Source organism: Anolis carolinensis, chromosome 3 (genome assembly GCF_035594765.1).
Source record: "Anolis carolinensis isolate JA03-04 chromosome 3, rAnoCar3.1.pri, whole genome shotgun sequence".
Taxonomy (NCBI): domain Eukaryota; kingdom Metazoa; phylum Chordata; class Lepidosauria; order Squamata; family Dactyloidae; genus Anolis; species Anolis carolinensis.
In genome coordinates, this window is record NC_085843.1 from 112,359,820 (window position 1) to 112,379,511 (window position 19,692).

The following is a 19,692-nucleotide window of genomic DNA, read 5'->3' on the forward strand; positions in this document are numbered from 1 at the left end:
ATAGGACTGTATTTTGCATTCCTGTCCGAGCAGTTAAGGGATGTGTGTTCTAATATGCAAAACGTATTGGTTATATAACAAATGTTATGACTTGCAACAGGTTTTAAGCAAAAATAGCTCTCTGTTAGAGCACATGGTTTGCAAGTTTCAGATCCTGCTGGATACTACGGTTGGCTTCCCACTCTAAGCAGTCAAGGGAAGTGTCATCATAGGCAAAATTCATTGGTTACATAATGTTTTCCTGTTCACCATGTTTTCACTTCCTACAGGATTTGTGCAAAAAATCCTTTAGTGGTACATATTTCATACGTATAAGATCCCATTCCCAATGTGCGACAAAGTAGTATGGGGCAAGGGTTATATTGGCTCAGTGACCGGAGCAGGTGGGGGATTCTGGTATTTCAAGGGTGGGGGATTTCTCGTATCCTTTGGCTTGAGGGAGAACTGAATTTGCTCAAGGGAAGCCACGTCACGCCTCGGATTCACGATCTGTTTGTAGTGCAAGGCTGAGATGTGGAGCATCTGACGCAAAGCAGGATGTTCAAAGCACTGTCCCCAGCCCTTGCTCACTGAGCAACCAAATCACTTCCCACACTTGCCGGTTTCTGTAATGCAGAATTTCCTGTCAGAAGGCATAGATAGAACTAGTTAGGCTTTCCACCTTCCTCTTTTCCCCTCTAGCCCAATAACTCTGCACCTTTAAAAATACATCTTGCATGAAAATATATCAAACATGCATCTTTCTTAATGTTTCTACCCCAAGGAAGGCTACCTCTCCTGAGATTTCTGCAAGCCACACAGAAATTAAAGTCAGAGTGATGAAAAAAGCAGCAGCTAGCCTTGTTTTGACAGAGGACAGTTCCCTTTAGCAATATTTATCTTTCTACTGGCCATTTTTGCTAGAATGGGACTCCAGCCAGTTTTCTTTTCAGGATTAGATTTGCCAATGCTTTGCCTCAACCATAACATCAGTGGGATATTCTTCAATGTTTGAGAAGGGTACTATCACTATCAAAATAAAATAGAGATAGAGCTACAGGATGTAATTTTCCAGAAATCTAAAAGAAAAACCTGCTGCTATATTTTCATAAATCCCAAACAGGTAAACTGTCTACATATGTGATCAGTGAAATATCTAAAGAACTCAAAATGGAACATCGCAGGAAGTCCTTCTATTCAACAGGTTCCTTACTAGCAAAGTATCGGCAGCTGATATGAAACTACACAATACACTAGAGATGTCAATTATTTGTTCTTCCCAAAATTGCACAGTTTCTGGGGAATCAGTGCAGGTCATGACTTACTCTGAGCAAAACATAGCTCTATCTATATATCTATATCTATATCTATATATCTATCTATCTATCTATCTATATATATATATATATATATAAGAATTTGCATAGCAGAATGGGCTTCTTGATGCAGTGAGCACATTTTGTGGCTAGATATTCCTCTTTTTCTGTACAAGGGCAAGTTTCCTGTGCAAGGAATCCCACTGTTTTCTACAAAGACTCACATAGTTGACCCAAGAGATGTTTGCATAGAAATCACAACAGGGAAGAATATATCAGCATCCAGGATTTCCTGATCATAGTTTCACCAACAGTTGGGAATGCTCATCTTCAACCCCTTTTAATTGTGAATATTTTTCCATTCTTATAAAAACTCTTAGTTTTGAAAAGCTTCTTTTTGTGGGAGAACACAACAGAACCCCCTCACCCAGCAAGCAGTGGGCATGGTGTTTGAGGAATGAGGAATTTTGTCAAACAAACTAAAAACTTTGCTTATACTTCTAGGCCAATCTAGTCCAATACTGTACACTCTTAGAAGACATAATTCTCCAGGGTTTCAGACACATGCTTTACCAATATTTTGTATCTGGGTTTTCAGCACAAGACACCAGGGAATGAACTTGGGAAACCTCAACTTTCAAATATGCAATCATGGAATCATACAGTTGCAAGAGACCACAAGGGCGATCCAGTCTGACCCTTCTGCTATGCAGAAATATACAATCAAAATACATATGTTTTCCACTACGGTGGCATTACACTTCTCATACAATAATCTAAACAGCATCATAATGAAGCCCAAGCTCACAGGGTTAACACAGGGCATTTGGATTTCATCATCTGCTATTCAACCCCTTCCCACCACAGCTCTTCCCTCAGAGCTTAATTGTGGAGTTTGTTTCCAAAAGGTACCAAATCCATCTGAACAAATTTTATAGGAATAAAAAAAACATGCAGAGGATGTGGATTTTTTTGCTATAAAATGCAATTTTCCAAACCTTGTACTGAAGTGATTTGATACATGTTGATAGTTTTGATCTGTGTGCATAATATTCTGCTCCTAGCCAACAATGTACAGCCACCTATAACTTGGATTTGGTATTTTTTGGAAACATACTCCACAATTGTAAACCGCACAGTACTTCATGGGGATTGATTTGTCTAGCTGCAATATGAAGGTGTGAGCTATCTTTGTTATAATCCAATGTATCATGTGGTTGTTTCGTTTTGAACAAGCAATTAAGACTCATTAGCTTTATTCCCTGTCCCTGGTGAAGAAGTGACACAAGTGTGTAGAAGAAGAGGATGAAAATGGCATCCTACATTATTTTTATTCTTCTTGGAGGCACAGCTATGGGGACTATTGCTAAGAAGCACCTGTATTTTGGAATTCGCTGCTACCCTACTGAGTATAACTAGAGTTTGGGAGTAACCAGTTACTCATAATGACTTAAAGTCACACATTAACAAGCCTCTAGGCACACACACAAAATTTATTTCAAAACTATCCCACTTCTTTGAATTAGCAGTTGCCTCCTGCCACTTTATTTTAAATTAATTAGGTCCTCTCTTTTCAATCTCTGCATACTCAAACAGAGGTGATGGCAACTTTTGGGGAAGAATACTTTCTTTATTGGCTTCTTCTCTATAGCCAAAACAATTGCTTATTCATTCTTTACGGTTGCTACTGTGATATTAGAACCAGCCCATTGTAAGGCCAAACAAAAGAGAAAGACAAGACTAGGAGCCCATTAATTTTAAGTCAATGTCATCCTAATGACATGCTATTGTCTACCACAAACAATTACAATCTCATAGACTGTTGAACAATGTAACTGTTGAAGAACCACTCTTCTGTTAATTCAGTACTTTATCACACTGCTTTTTGTCAAACAGGGCTATCTCTCTCTTCAACAAATGCAAAGATAATGCAACTTGCAGAGATCTGTGATGGCGCAGTGGGTTAAACCCTTGTGCTGGCAGGACTGCTGACTTGAAGGTTGGGTTGCTGACTTGAAGGTTGCAGGTTCGAATCCAACCCGGAGAGAGCACAGATGAACTCCCACCTGTCAGCTCCAGCTCCCCATGTGGGGACAGGAGAGAAGCCTCGCACAAGGATGGTAAAATATCAAAACATCCGGGCGTCCCCTGGGCAACGTCCTTGCAAACAGCCAATTCTCTCACACCAGAAGCGACTTGCAGTTTTTCAGTCACTCTTGACACAAACAAAGTGATAAACTTACCAATCATTCATTCTATGGGTACTTTGCATAATGTACCAATTTTAAATACTATAAATATTACCTGCTTTCATTGTTTACAAAAGATTTTCTGTTAACGCAATATAGAGGAATCAAGGAAGGTGGCCACTAAATCACACAGGAGGATCTAGATATTCCTAAAGAAGTGTTCTCTAAGGTTTAAAAGTACTGGGTTTTATTCATGTTTTTTCGCTCTCTTGGGTGTCCTGCATTTGTAACCCCAATAAATGTGGAGGGCTGAGTGTAATGGTTCATTTTTCACAAGTGAAAAAAATGTGTTTTTCCTCACATTGCGACAGCTCCTGCTTCTTGACAATTCTCTTCCTACCACTATAATTAGAAAGGCTGCAGAAACCTCTGGAGCCACCCTTGTCATTTATAACTATGTGGATTCCCAAAACATATGCAGGAGGCAGGAGAAAATGTCAAAAATGTACATCACAGAGATGTCTGTATAATCTACAACAGTAAAATACACACCTCTCTTTGGTAAAAAAAATTAAAATCACACATGTAGGCTCTCTTTTTCATTAAAATTAACTTAATGGACCTATTACTTAAACAGGACTAGATGCATGTCCTTGTTTTCAAGAACCCAGGGGAGCTTTAAAACTTGCTCAGATGGGAAAAACATTGGCCCACATAATCTCTACCATTTGAAAAACAATTAAAATATACATTAAGTTTGATAGTTAAAATTTCAATTAAATTCAGATCACGTGGAAGATTCCTCAAAAACTAGGTCAGGTCAAGGTAAGGTGGAATGGCAAAAGAAAGTCTCAAAACCCAAGAAATTCTATATGGCAGCAATGAACAACTTGCAGAGATCTTGGAGCTGCATGTGCCCTTTGAACTGCGCTTTTGCTCCACATCCCAGAAAGTCTATACAGGCAGTTACAAACATCAGGCTTACAAACAACCTATAGTTAAAAACGGGAGTGAGACAATAGGAAAGTGAGAGAAATCTATCCCTAAGAAGAGACATTCAGTTCTGAAAAAGTTATTATGGGGAAAAGGTGTCTCCACTGAAGCTTTCTCACCGATCCTGGTTTCCACAACAAGCCAAATTTTTCAAAATCCAATCCCAAAGGGACATAAAGTGAGGTAAAATCTTCTGAACAGGGGCACAGGCAGCAAAACAAACAACACAAGGCTTTTAACACCTCCCTATACCATCCAAAGCTAAAAAATATGTACTTTTAGTTGGAGTTACACTTTTAAAATGTACTTGTTCTGACTTACAAATTCAACTTAAAAACAAACCTACATTGTTCGTAACTTGGGGACTGTCTGTATACTGGACAAACCGGTTTTAAAAAGGGAACTAACTGGGGAAGATTGGGTACTTTGCTCACTTGGGCTGCAGGTCCCCTGCAGAGGTCTGTGTGCTAGATCCTTCTACAAATGTAACCATGGCCTAAAATGGAGGATTCATCTGGCCCACATGAACTCTTAACACCCAGACTAGTTGGGCAGGATTCAAAGAACAAGTTTCCTAAAATGAAAGCACTGTAACAGTGATGCTAGGAAACATATTTTTAAAAAAACAACAAAATCCGGCCTTGACCCAATTGTACAGCACATTTTAATGAGGTTTTACAATTGATATGCTATGCAAAAGAGTGAAAGTGGGAGAAAAATGTGGGAGAACATCTTGTCATAGGAAGAGGCAGATGTCAGTGTATTGTTGAGGATGAGGAAGATAATTACGATGACATCACAGGGTTATGCCCTGCCACTGCCATTAAGTATGAAGATCATCTTAATATCCGAGTATTTTACAAACATTAAATTAAATGCAAAACGAGATGGTGCCAAAAAGCAACATTTGAATTGCATCAACTGCATGAAGTTCCATCTCAGTTGACTACTCCAAAGAACAGGGCTTCAAAAAGAGCTGACACATCAGGAAAGAAAGTAGATTTAGTTGTTATTTCAGTGGTATTTCTAAGCTGATCACTTTACTTCCTCCCCTCTAAGTAAATGGCTGTCATTTAATTTTATGGGGAGGTGGAAAGCTTGGGGAGACTTTGAGACAAAAATCTGCCCTTTCATTCTTCTTGATACCCGGAGATCTAGCAATGATCCCATAGAAATTTTTTCCCAGACAGAGGTCCTGGAAAGATATAAGATCTCTGCACATACAGACAGCCCTCTATATCCACAGATTCAACCAACCATGGCTCAAAAAAATTCAGGGGCAAAATCCAAAAAAACCCCTTGATTTTATCATGTACCGAACACTACACCAATGGGTAGGCATATCCCACTGAAGCCTCAGGCTCTCTGTGATTTGTTCACCATTTTTGTAAGGGATGCCATTTTACTAAGCCATTGTGTATAAGCGCACTTGATCATCCTCAGATTTTGGTATCCACTGGGGTTCTGGAATCAAACCCCAGTGGATTCTGAGGGCTCACTGTGCATGCCACTCTACTGTATAAAATGGTATCTGTTTTCCAGAAAAATTGACATTACTGAAGAATAAGTCTGTGACGCCTCAGGGCAGCGTGAGCACTGGGAACCAGACACAGAAGCCAATAAACAATCTAATATCTTTATTAAAGAAATAAAGGAGTCAAACAAAAATAAGCAGAGTATATAGTCCAGCAATAGTCCTTTCAGAAAAGGTCAAATATAGTCCAGTAATGTGAAAGTAGATGTCCAGTATTAGAGTTCAAAGTTTTAAATCCGAAACACACTCAAACTTCCAGGCTGTTTGAGTGGGGATTATAGCAAGGTCTGTCAAAGAGTTCCAGGTTTCAGGTCCGAGGCTAGGATAACAAGGCAAGGCAAGGTTAGTCGTGGTAGAGCTGAATTGCTGTCCAGACTTGGCAGGGAGACGAGATGCAACGCCCGGTCTACTCGAGAGTAGCGCGCCGCAGAAACTAGAATCGATGTGATTTCCTCAACTGACACGTTGACACCGCAAAGGTCCGCCTGCGCACAGAACTTTTATGGGACTTCAATCTCCCCTCCAACCAGGTGCCTAGACACTTTTTCCCAAGGGAAAGTGGACTAAAGTCAACAACTTGCCAGATGCAAGCCTCCCGGGAAACTCTCAAAGGAACTGGCTTAATTAGCGCTTGCTTTCTCCGCTAATCTAGCGCTTTTTCTCCTATTCTCCTTCTCCAAGCAAGATGTTTCCCAAAACAATTTTCGATCAAAAGGAGCGCTCTCTGGAGTACCAGGCTCTGACTCAAGGGCCTTTTTAATTAACTGTGGACTAAAACTGTCAACAGGGGACATCTGGAAGGGAGCTGAATCTTGCTGAGTTGGCACAAACCCCATATCTTCTTCGGTCTGATCCATAATGGCTACGGGGACATGACTCGAGGGTCTCTGAGACACTACAAAGCCTTTCATCTAGCCCCTGTGTGCTCCTGTATCTGCTCCAGAAAATTGAGGAAACTCTCCAGAGCTGATTCAGAAGAAAGGGCAAGAACGCAGGAATATTACGTTACACAAATCCCAATTTGTTCATATGATGTTGAATATACCGTGTTTCCCCAAAAATAATTTCCCCAGTATCTTATATTAATTTTTGCTCCCAAAGATGAGCTAGGTCTTATTTTTAGGGGATGTTTTATTTTTCCATGAAGAAGAATTCACATTTATTGTTGAACAAAAAAATAACATTTATTATATACTGTACAGTAGTTGTCATCACAAACTAGCATAACCAGACAAACTGTGAATCCTATCAAGAATTTCTTGTTATTACAATTATTTCCATGTACAATCTATGGTACGTACATTTACCAATCCTGCATGCTCAGGTGTTCTGTTCAGCAGGCATACTTCCAAACAAAAACTTTGCTAAGTCTTACTTTCAGGGGATGTCTTATTTTTGGAAAAACAGGGTAGTTTTATGAATGTAATGCAAATACCAGACTTTTAAATATTTAGCCACAACACATGCATTCATTAATATAGGCTTGAACTCAATTTCTATTCCTAGCCCAGCAAAACCTCATCTACCAGTTTTCACCCAAAATAGGCCATATAATTTAGGCTGGAAATAATACCTGGAAAAAAACATCTAAACCGGACTTTGCTTCTAACCCACAAATACTATTTTAGAAAACTTTAAAAACAATTTGGCAAACAAAGATGTTGAAGGAAAAGGAGGAGATACAGTATAGAAATAGATCAAGAAGTACCAAGATCTGTAGTTAACATTAAAAGGGAAACTGCAGCAGTCTTGAACCAAAAAAGGCAACAATTTTATACATCAATCTAATTTAAATATATGTGTTCTTCTAGATTGGGGAGAATAGCTGGCTTTTGCAGCAATCAGCTCAAATCGTAAAGCTATTCTTTGGAAACATCTGTAATTGAACAAAATTCAAACTCCGACCCTTGTATTACAACCCCACCTCCTTCCACCACCTGATAATTTATATACTCGCTCTGTCCAATTCATTTGAAGGTTTAAGAGTAAAATCTCCAATCTAATCAGCAACAAAAGAAGCAGAAGTCAGGCATGAAATCAAAGGTCAGCATTTAACACTTATAAAGAGAAAGGAAAACAGAAAAGGCAACCTCACACTGACAGAGGTGACAGTGATTTCTCTCCAACTAATCATGCTGACAGGATTTGATTATTCATACTGTGGTTTCTCCCATCCAGAATAGGTTACATTATCATGGTTGGGCTGATCTGGCTTTGCTAAAATGATAAAAATGATCTGTAGTTATGGGTGGGTTCAAAAGAACTCCATTGTTTAAACAAATAATTAGTAGGGTTGGGATTTCTGGGCTCTTCAGCCCTGTCCAGGGATGGGGGACACTCAAGTGGTCCATCATCAGGGATTAATGTTTCCACAAGGATTCCTAAATTCTCAGAGACATTTTCCGAGTAGTAGAGCTAGTGATCCTGTTGATGTTATGTAACAGGCTGAAATCCATACTCCAACTATTGCCTTATGAAACATATAAAGCGGGGAAAAGAACTGGGTGGCTGACATAATCTCTCACAAGTATCCTTTAGGAGCTGCGATGGCGCACTTGTGTCAGCCGAACTGCTGACCTGAAGGTTGCTGGCTCGAATCCGCAAGATCGAGTGAGTTCCTGCCTGTCAGCTCTAGTCTGTGGGGACATGACAGAAGTCTCCCAGCTAACACATCCAGTTGTGCCCTGGGCAACATCTCTGCAGATAGCTAATTCTATCACACCAGAAGTGACTTGCAGTATGTTCTCAAGTTGCTTCTGACACGATAAAAAAATCCTTTGCAGAGCACAGGCTCTTTTGGTTTTCTGACCTGCTCTGGATAATGAAACATTTTTGGATGTGCTGGTCCACAGAAAAGACAGCCAAGAATTGAGGCACAAATTGGTTTGTATGAAACCATGCTCTTTCTGAAGGCTCTGATTTGCAATTTGGGAATGCTGAAAAGGGCATGGTCCTTTTAAAAAATACTTGGAAGCTACAGCTAATGCAACTAATGTTATCTGGGTTTTCATTTTAGCGATCATACACAACCAGCCTCAAGCCAACCATAAGGTTTCCAATTTGTTTCCAAGCGCAATTCCAGGTACCTGTTTCAACCTTCATGAGATTCACACTTTACCAGCTACAGCAGTGGTTCTCAACCTGTGGGTCCCCAGGTGTTCTGGCCTACAATTCCCAGAAATCCCAGCCAGTTTACCAGCTATTGGGATTTCTGGGAGTTGAAGGCCAAAACATCTGGGGACTCCAGTTTGAGAACCACTGAGCTAGAGTTTAGTGGTTCAGTCCTTGGCTGGTTCACATTTTATCATTTACTATGATAGTCTGAGGTCCTGTATCTTCTTCCTTCACCCTCTCATTTAGGGTTTCACAGGCTTTTTGTTCTGGGCTCTTTGTTGTTTTTCTTTATACACTGTCTTTAGGTAATCTTATCAGTTCACATGGTTTTCAGTATCATCTTTATGCTGACAGTACTCAGCTGTCTTTCTCCACTCCAGAATTCTTTTCTGACACTGAACATTGAATTACAGCATGTCTTTCAGCTATTTCAGCATAGAAGCTTCATCATCGACTAAAACTTAGCAATATAAGGCAGAACGACTTATATTTCCTTCAAAACCTTCTTTACAATATACATTCTTCCTCACTGTTAATTAATGTTCCCTTTCATCCTGTGAAGGAAGTGAATAGTCTTGGCTTTGTTTTGGCCCTTTGTCTTTTTGTTCCACATCACTGAGGATATAGCAAAGTCATGTCGATTTTTTTCTTTATAACATTGCCAAAATTAGACTTTTTTTCTGCTTCCTCTGCTAAGACCTTAATTCATTCCTTGGTCATTTCTTGCCTTGATTATTGTAATCTTCTTTTGACTAGTCTTCCATCATCTCACTGTAATCCTCTGGTTTCCATTCAACATTCTGATGCTAAGAATATATTTTTGGCCCATTGATCTGATCATGTTAACCTGTCTTTGAGATCTCTTAATTGGTTGTCAATATATTCCAGGATTCAGTACAAGCCTCTTGTTTAATGTTCAAAACCCTACACAATCTAGCTTCCCACTATCTTTCAGCTCTCCCTGTTCCTTTCCTAGTTTCAATTAAAAGCTTTATTTCCAAATCCTTTGGAACTTTAGTTTGATACTGTTTTATGGTCTTGTATTTTTATTACGTAGATAGGTTGCCTTGCTTTATATTATATTGTAATTGTTTTGTTTTATCTGGCTAATTTCATTTACGATTGTATTGTACAGTTTTAAAGTTTTTAGTTCCTTCCCTCTGATGGCATATATGTATATATACCTGTAGTTCAGATTGTCTGTCTTTGGCAGGATTCATAGTTTTTTGGTTGTTTTGTACAACACCATGTACATTGATGGTGCTGTATAAATAAGCAATATTATTCATAACAACAACCACCACCACCACCACCACCTAGGGAAGTTTGGAGCCTGGGTATCTGAAAGCCCACCATGGTAAGCCTGCCTGTAACTTAAGCTCTTCAACAGGGACCTTATCATATGTCCTATCACCCACACAATTCCGTTTAGTTGATATAAAACAAAGCTTTTCCCGGAGCAGCACTTCTTCTCAAGGGAAATCAAGATACAGTAGAGTCTCACTTATCCAAGCTAAATGGGCCGGCAGAAGCTTGGATAAGCGAATATCTTGGATATAAGGAGGGATTAAGGAAAAGCCTATTAAACATCAAATTAGGTTATGATTTTACAAATTAAGCACCAAAACATCATGTTATAACAACAAATTTGACAGAAAAAGTAGTTCAATATGCAGTAATGTTATGCTGTAATTACTGTATTTACAAATTTAGCACCAAAATATCACGATATATTGAAAACATTGACTACAAAAATGGCTTGGATAATCCAGAGGCTTGGATAAGCGAGGCTTGGATTAGTGAGACTCTACTGTAGTTATATTTCAACTGTTTCTGACAGGCAGTGAAAAATGTATCATTATGCCAGGCCTTCATTCTTTAAAATAAATTACATTCTGTTTTGCTTCTGTTTTACTTTTATATATTGATTTTATTGTGTATTCCTTTGCGGTCCCGGAAATAAAGCCCAGTGAAAAATTGAAAACCCAGGCTTTAGCACAGCAGGTTAAACCACCAGCTGCAGTAAATCTTGTCAATCTAAAGTTCGAAGCCCAAGTCAGGGATAGCTCCTGGCCTTTAGGCCAGCTTCCGCCTACTTAGTGCTTTGAAAGCAAAATGTGAGTAGATAAATAGGTAATGCTTAAAAGGGAGGTATTTTAAGGCACTCATAAGGAAATGCTAGAAAAATGCCAGCGATTCAACAAGAAGGAAGTTTACGAAGAAATCTCTTCGGCAGGGAAAGTAGAGTGACAGCATCCCCGCCCCATGACCAGAACTGAGCACAAGCCTCCAAGATGCCAAAGATGGGAAAACCCTATACATACTTCTATCTATATACAATTGTCTGTCTTGTCAGTCTATAAATGGCATTAAATGTTTGCTGAATATGTGTGTTCTGTGATCTGCCCTGAGTCCCCTTCAGGGTGAGAAGGGCAGAATACTGTAAATAATTTTTTTAAAGATGTTGAAGAACTTAAAAAGACAGAACTGTAGGTGCAGGGGTGCTAGAGTACAAGAAAAGCTATTGCACATATTTATTTCATTTTTGGCATTGTTTTGTACAGCCATAGCCCCACAATCCAAAGAGCTACTGATGAACAATAAATATCTGGACTGGTGAACTAGGCAAAGGTATTTATACATTCCACTCTAACATGCCGACTTTGTTTCCAAGGGGAAAACATGAGGAACCAGTGTGGGAATTGGGTGCAGTCAGGTGTACCACCTTATTGTCAGTTTAGAAGAGAATATGGATCTGATCCAAGCCATTACTGCTATTCAGTCATTTCTCACTCAAATATCAAATTCTTAAAAAGAGTAAAACAAAACCTGCACTTTTCTAACCTCTCCCACATTGAGTATTACTGACTAGAACCTATTTTTAAAACATGATTTCATTAACAAGTAGGTAGGAAAATTTTCATCACCCAGATGTTTTGAGGTTTCAACTTCCAGAAGCCCCAGCTAGGTTGCTCACCTCGGCTTTAAAGAATGGGCAAGAGATATCTCCACTGCCAGTATATCAGAAGACTGGGTACATTCTGAACAAAACTATGTTTCATCAAACACAGGGGACTCCTGTGCTAAAAAGTTGCAAATGCTACAGACCTTTTGTTGCTCTTTTAAATGGCAAGCTAATTATCCCATTTCTTAACATTGTTACATCTTCTGATGATAGCTCACAGACAGGGATGAGATAAAATTCTCATCACAAAGGAAAGCTCAGCTGGAATACTGGGTCCAGTTCTGGGTCCCAATATTCCACAAGGATATTGACAAGCTGGAAGACGTCTAGAGGAGGGTGACTAAAATGATCAAAGATCTGGAAACCATGCCCTATGAGGAGCGGCTTCAAGAGCTGGGAATGTTTAGCCTGCAGAAGAGAAAGCTGAGAAGAGACATGACTGCCATATTTGAAAGGATGTCATACTGAAGGTGGAGCTAGCCTGTTTTCGGCTGCTCCAGAGTTTAGGACTTGAAGGAAAGTACAGGAAAAAGGAATTCCACCTAAATATTAGGAAAAACTTCCTGATGCCAGTGAAACATGCTGCCTTGGAGTGTCAACATCTTTAGATGAAGCACAGTGTCATGCAGTCTTTCCTCCCTTTGAGTCTGAAGCTATAGCTTCCTCCATACATCTATATAAATGTGTTTATATACCTTCAAGTTGCTTGTTGACCTATAGCTACCCTATGAATCTTACAGAGTTTTCTTAGGAATGCTGAGATGTGGTTTAGCCAGTTTTGTCCTTTGAAATATAGTCTACATCATCTGAAATTCAAATTGGTAGTTTCTCACCCAAGTACTAATCAGAGCTGATTAAATTTCCAAGACGCAATGAGAGGTAGTGTGTTTATACAGGAGATAGACAGATAGACACACACCTCAAAAACAAATTCCAAGTGCATCCCTGTACTGTTGCAATGCACTTTTGCAACAAATGGCTCCAATGCAAGGAAGATGGGGTTCCTAGTAGTTATGGTTGAGTAATGTTAGTTGGATGGGGGTTTTGTAGTGTGCACCTGTATGCACATGCACACATGCATTTAGCTAACCCTTAATGCAATATAAGAAGTAATCTAACTTTGCTCTGTGTTTCAAAGAACTAACACTTGCAAGTGTATCTTCCATTAACAATGTAATAACCCAAATGACAGGACACATCAACTGACATTTAATTATCTGTCTGCTTTTTCATAGTTTCCCTCAATACCCACACCTTCTCAGCCCTGCCTATTTTGGAAAATGGTTAACGGCTGGAAAGTTTGGAGGTTATTCTTAGCTTTTCCTAACCTGGCCTATCAACTGGAAACAAGGCAGGAAGCCAGCAACATTCAATGAGTGAACCGCAACCTAATGGCTGATTCTATACAGATTTCAAAAGTCTATAAACAAGCAAGATTAATCCCCTGTTCCCCTAAGACATGTTCACAGATCCTACCCACTCCTCTCAATAGTGTCCTAGAGTACAGAAAAAGAAGAACTTGCTATAAGGTCATCGACTACAAAAGAGGATAGAGCCAATAGATTCTGGATGATTTCATTCTTTTAGGTTAATGTAAATATGTACAAAGGAAGTCCTATTTAAAATAACTAAATGTAAATAACCAAAATTTAGTTACTTTTTCAGACTACCAGAAATCAGTATCTCCATCACAACATTCTCATTGAACTGACTATGACACTTTCTGATGAGGATGGGAATCTAAATCCCCACCCACTAAAGGTGGCTCCTGTATGATTTTTAGAAGTAGATGCAATCAGAAGTCTTCCGCTGAAGAAAATTAACTGTGTAAACTAAAACAACAATTAACAACTGGCAACAATCTGCTACATAACTAGAAGATTTACAAGATGTAAATTGAAGGTAGGTATGATGCGAAGTGAAATCAATGAATAGGAAACATAAATATACACTAAAACCTCATTATCAGCAGGTTTACTTTCTATAATTTCACTTACTACAGTTGCTGCTATCAAGAAACCTGTCAGTCCTCCAGTATGGTTGTGGTAGATTTTGGCCAGAAGTTGACCCCCTGCCTTTCACTTGCTACATGAGCATCTGCTGAGGAAGCAACCAACCCAAGTTGGAAGCACATCAGTTCTTTAACCCATCACAGAGAAGCAGTGGAGGGACTCCTCCCAGCCACAATAAATGTTGTTTTCACATCTCCTTTGGCTCTGAAATGGTGGGTTTAGTTAAATTAGTTCCCAATCTACAATTAGAAATGGGGAGAGAAGCCGCTCAAAGCTGAATGCTAAAACCTGGCTCAGAACAATGGTGTTATGAGAAGGAGGTAGACCAGACTGAAAAAGTTGTCAGTTGGGTTAACTTCCTTATTCCCATCCCCTCCAGTTGAAATCCCTAATCTTTTTCTCATCCCTGTCTTTTTTATTGCGTATATAAGAAACAGAACATGGGTCCTGTGGGTCCCCAGATGTTTTGGCCTTCAACTACCAGAAATCCTAACAATAAACTGACTGAGATTTCTGAGAGTTGTAGGCCAAAACACCTGGGGACCTACAAGTTGAGAACCCCTGCTGTAAGTAATTCTGCCTTTTTTGCCTTTCCAGATGAATTTGACCAGATGTTTCTTCCATTTTTCAAACACCTTTCCCCTCCCCCCCCCCCCCCCCGGTAATCGATAAATTTTGAAACAGAAACAACATTTTGGATAGAACCATCATTTTTATCACTGCTAACCAAGTAAATTGAAGTCTTTGCTAACTACTCCAACTCCTGATTGGCAGATGATTGCCCCTTTTCCACAAGCCCATAAAAACACTCCGGAGCTCTAAGAAGACACTGGAACTCAGCACCAGAGCCTGCAAGATCTATCTTGGATACAAATGGTAAGCCCAGAGAAGAAGAGAAGAATGGATCCCAACATTTTCCAAGCTTTGGTGGGAAAGACCAAAGGTCACCTAAACTGAGAAGTCTGATTGACTCCTCTCTTCCTGCCTTTGCATGTCCGTGTACATTTTTAGCAGCAATCTGACCTGCCAGAAAGACTTTCTGAGAGCAGTCAATCCTTCTGCATTTTGTTTACTGAGTGATTCTGTAATTTTATTGTTACTGTTGATTTTATATTGGTCGTTTATATTTAATTTTATTGCTTTCCAATTGTTGCAACTATCCCACATGCTTATATGTAGTGGATGGGCAGGATGTGAAACTTTTAAAATAAATCCACAAATCCTGCAAAAAAACAAAAAACAACAACCAAAAACAATACTGTCCCTGAGTTAGCTTTTATTGTTAATTGAAAGTTCCTGTGAAAAGAAAATCTGATAAACATTCATAATGAAAGTCAAGTTACAGAATTCTGACATTCAGTTCAATTACTTCAGGGGAAACAGAAGGTTGCGAGGTTTTTTGTTTTTTTCCCTTCTTTCTCCCTCTAGGAAAATCCAAGAGAAACATCAGGGGACTCACAGTTGGCAATAAGAAGAAAGTCATGGCTCCAGTAGAGGCAAAGGGCAGCCTGGGTTAATTCCTTATGTAATGAAGTAACATAACGTATTTGCATTGCAGTCCACTTTTTAATAATCTGTACAAAAAGCTATAATACAGCAAATGTAAGATTTTATAATACTTAGGTAGCACCCTGTTCAATACAGTTGGCCTTCCACATATCCATGGGTTCTACATCCACAGATTCAACCAACCACAGCTCAAAAACATTTTAAGTCCCAAAAGCTATTCTTGATTTTGCCACATGCTGAACACCTCACAGATCTTCAAGCTCACTCCAATACTCGTTTTGAGTTGTTTGCCATTTTATATAAAGGACTCCAGTTTACTATGCCACCATGGATTTTGGCATCCACAGGAAATCCTGGAATCAAACCCAATCAATACTATAATTACAAGATTGTAAGTCAGACTTAAAAATTCATAACTTTTGGGGTTCACACATGACATCTTTTCAGCCAGGCAGCACCCAACGGAAGGGCTTCTGAGATGCTCCAGATCAGAGCATTTGAAGGTGACATCTAAAACAGTGTGCACTGAGAGAAGCAGCTGTGGCAAGATCCTGAAAGGTCTCTCCAGCGGCCTGTTCTCAATGTACCCTGAAAACAGAAGAATGCTGGGCATGCAAGAGTGCTGGGCATGCAATTTCCCAATCTGCAGTGCCTCAGAAACCCTTTGGCTGGGATGCCGCCTGGTTGAAATGGTAGATTTGTGTGGCTGACATTTTCAGACATACCTAGCACAATGGAGCTCCACTGCCATAGCTACATCTAATAATTGAGAATCTTGGCCTAGATAGTTACTTACGGTCAGAAAATGTCAGCATGTCTTACCTAAGCCATTCCTGGAAGGCTTTTTGTTTGTTTTCCTTTGAAACTTTACTAATAATGATTTAAGCAGCATTGTTGCAATCCTCCCCAGCAACATTTCTGGAAAGTTATCTTTGTGCTATTTATAACCCACAGCCAGACCAAAACAGTGTCTAACATAATGCAGCAGAACTAGACACAGAAGGTCTAGATGAGAACAGTTTATTTTCCTACAAACTACAAATAACTTGGCTAAGTTGGGAAAAAATAAGGATTTTATCTTCTGCAATATGATTACACGGGGCAAATGTCAGACATTGGAAATCATATATCGAAGAGTCAAAACTATTTGCCACAAGTAATATTTTATTATAAATCTTTTTTTTCATTCCAAGGATATCTTTTACTACAGCTCAAGGCACAGAAAAAGCAGCATGTTAGAAGAAAAATCTGATGCAGTGTTCCAGAAGTCCACAAGCTGGATATAAAAATAATAGCTCTCACCTACCTGTCTTCTGTGTCATATTGCTTACAGCACTGCAGCCTGCAGGTAATATATAGCCTCCATGAATGAGTTGTCTTATATAGTCTTATATTGGGTGATCATCTCTTGGATGATAGTAACCCCGTGAGCAATCAGATCCAACCCCCTTTTCAATGCAGGATCTCCAGTTCTCTCCCACAGATTCAACCTCTTTTTGAGGACACAGAGTAGGTGACTTCACTGCCTCTTTGGGCAACTGGATCCTTTGCCAAACTATTCTCACTGTTAAGACGTTTCCTCTAATGTTCAGTTGTAACCTCTGCAATTTAAAACTATTAGACCTAGTTCTACTCTCTGAAGCAGCTTTTGAGAGTCTCCTCAGTCTTTTTCGCTGTCAGTCAGAGGATTTCAAGGACAGAGGTTAGAGTGAAGCAGTATTACAGAAAAATGAGAGGAGGGGCCTCACTTTATAGAACATATTACAATCCCTATGAACTCCCAGCTTCTCCACACTTATGCACAGTTGGAAGCTCACACTATCAACTCCAAGTTAGATAAGAGATAACAATTAGATAAGAGACAAAAGACGTATGTGCTCTGGCTGCAAAGGTATCTACGGTAGGTCTCAATACATTGAAACAATCACAAGGACAGTGTGACAAATCATCCCTTCCTCTACTTTATTTCCAGCCCTAACTTGGGACTCCTTCAAACACGCATGCAAGTGGCAAAGGCACAAATGTGTGTGTGCATGCAGAAAGTGACACTGCAAGAATTCTCATATAGCTTTTCAGATGTTGTTCAGCTATACCACTAATAATGAAGAATGTTGGAACTCACAGATCAGTAATATCAATCATACCTCCGGAAGGCTGTGCAGTTCCCACTCCTGTTTAAGTTAGGGTTCCCAGGATTCAAGGCTTGCCCTCTCTCCTCTCAGAGCAAGAGCACTGCACTGATGTTTAATGTATGGGCTTCCCCTTGAAAAATGCCATTCTTTTGACGTCAACAAGGCCTGCTTCCCATGACATCACAAGGGGGTTTCCTTTAAGTCTCAGGTTTTGCCAACACTGTATTGGAAGAGAAATGTATGCAACCATACAGAGGAAGTTTCACATCTGTCTGATCTAGCATACTGACACTATGTCAATTCACCCACAAGCCAAGTATTTCCTGTCAAAATGCAAGTTACATACAACTGGTGATTCATTAGCAAGACCTGCCAAAACACATCTTGAACAAGCTAAAAAAAAAATCAGTTCAGCCACATCATTTTCCAGGACCAAAACCAGTAAGGACACAAAGTCTTCCTCAGCCATCATGATGAAATATTCTCCAGATGATATTCACAGTATGAACAATTATGGCAAATTAATGCATTGAAGTAATACAACTTAGACTAAAAAGGCTACACAATTCTAGTCTAGGATCCTCCTTCAGAAAAAGTGTGCTTGACTAAACAGTGCTGCTACCATCAAAAACCTCTCATTGGAGAGGTTTCAGGTAGGCCAGTACTAGGGAGAGGTTTGGCGTTACTGGAACAACTCTGATGCCCTCATTTGTCCTTCCAAGTGATCCTGTCCTTGTGTAGATCACAGCTGATACAGCTGGACTTATCACTTGCAAATAAAAGCTCTGATTGGAAGAGATTACTCTATAAAGCAACAGCAATGCTAAATAATTGCAGATATTTTCCGGAAGAAGCCATCAAATTAGATTGCAAGAGACTTCTCATTCTGAGAAGCAAGTGAGTAAGAGCGGTTTTGCTTTTTAGCCTCTTTCACTAGATGAGTCAGTGATTGGTCACACTCTTCAAGTATTTATATTTGCTTGTTTTCCTAAGGGCAGGCCGGATGGATGCTTCACGCAAATGTATAACATCGACAACTAGGTAGGTGTTTTAAGAAAGTGAGCAGCCCATACAATGGAACAGCGAAATTAGAAGCATACTTTGCAGCTAACATTTGAAAACACTTTGAGTTTAAAGGGCAACTTGCTACATTCTTTATTCTACTCCCACCCAAGGTTACCATGCTTTACCTTGCTTAAGGCAGCTACACTACTATTTTCTCACATTAGGTTCATTTTACCCACCAGGCTAAGAATGGGAAAATAGCAACATGGAGTACTGGTTCCAATACTAGGACTCTGGGAAAACAGAGTTCAAATATCTGATCAGCAATGGAAGCTTTGAGCAAGAAATATCTGATTTTGTATCTCCTACCATTAGGTATTCCTGGGTTCCAGAATTACAGCAAAGAAGGCAAATTTATTTCTAACACTTTTATTTCTACCATGCCTCTCCTTAGGCGTATTTTTCCCCCTAAACCAGAACCTGCCAATTCATGCATTTTTCTTATAAGTAAATGCTATATTAATCCTGTTACCTTTTTGGATGTTTCACGCCATACTTTTTTCAAACCTTGGAAAATAAGGCCAACAGAACTACACATAGTTTTCCCAACAGTATAGACAGACTTTTCAAATGTATTCTCATTTTCATCTGTGAAATGTTAAGATAGTATCATACAAATACTGGCTGGATTATTTTCATCCTTTTGCAAACTATCTCCAGACAAAATTTGTCCTTTCCAATTACAACCCACGACAATGTTTTCAATAATCTAGCCTCACAGTCCAGGACTTCTAGTATTCAATTAGTCATCATCATGAGATGCTATCAGTTTATGTGAAACACTAGTGGATATGCTAACATATGCATCACTTTATACTTCTAATGAACCAGTTTCCCTAATTATTTTTCTCAAATATTAAAACAAAAATCAACCAATTCCAGAT

At 39.4% G+C, this 19,692-nt stretch overlaps 1 protein-coding gene across 13 annotated transcripts in view; it reads right to left on the bottom strand.

Annotated features, from left to right (window-relative positions):
- Positions 1–19,692, bottom strand: part of inpp4a (inositol polyphosphate-4-phosphatase type I A) — a 114,135-nt gene that overhangs the window by 84,537 nt on the left and 9,906 nt on the right. The window lies entirely within an intron of this gene.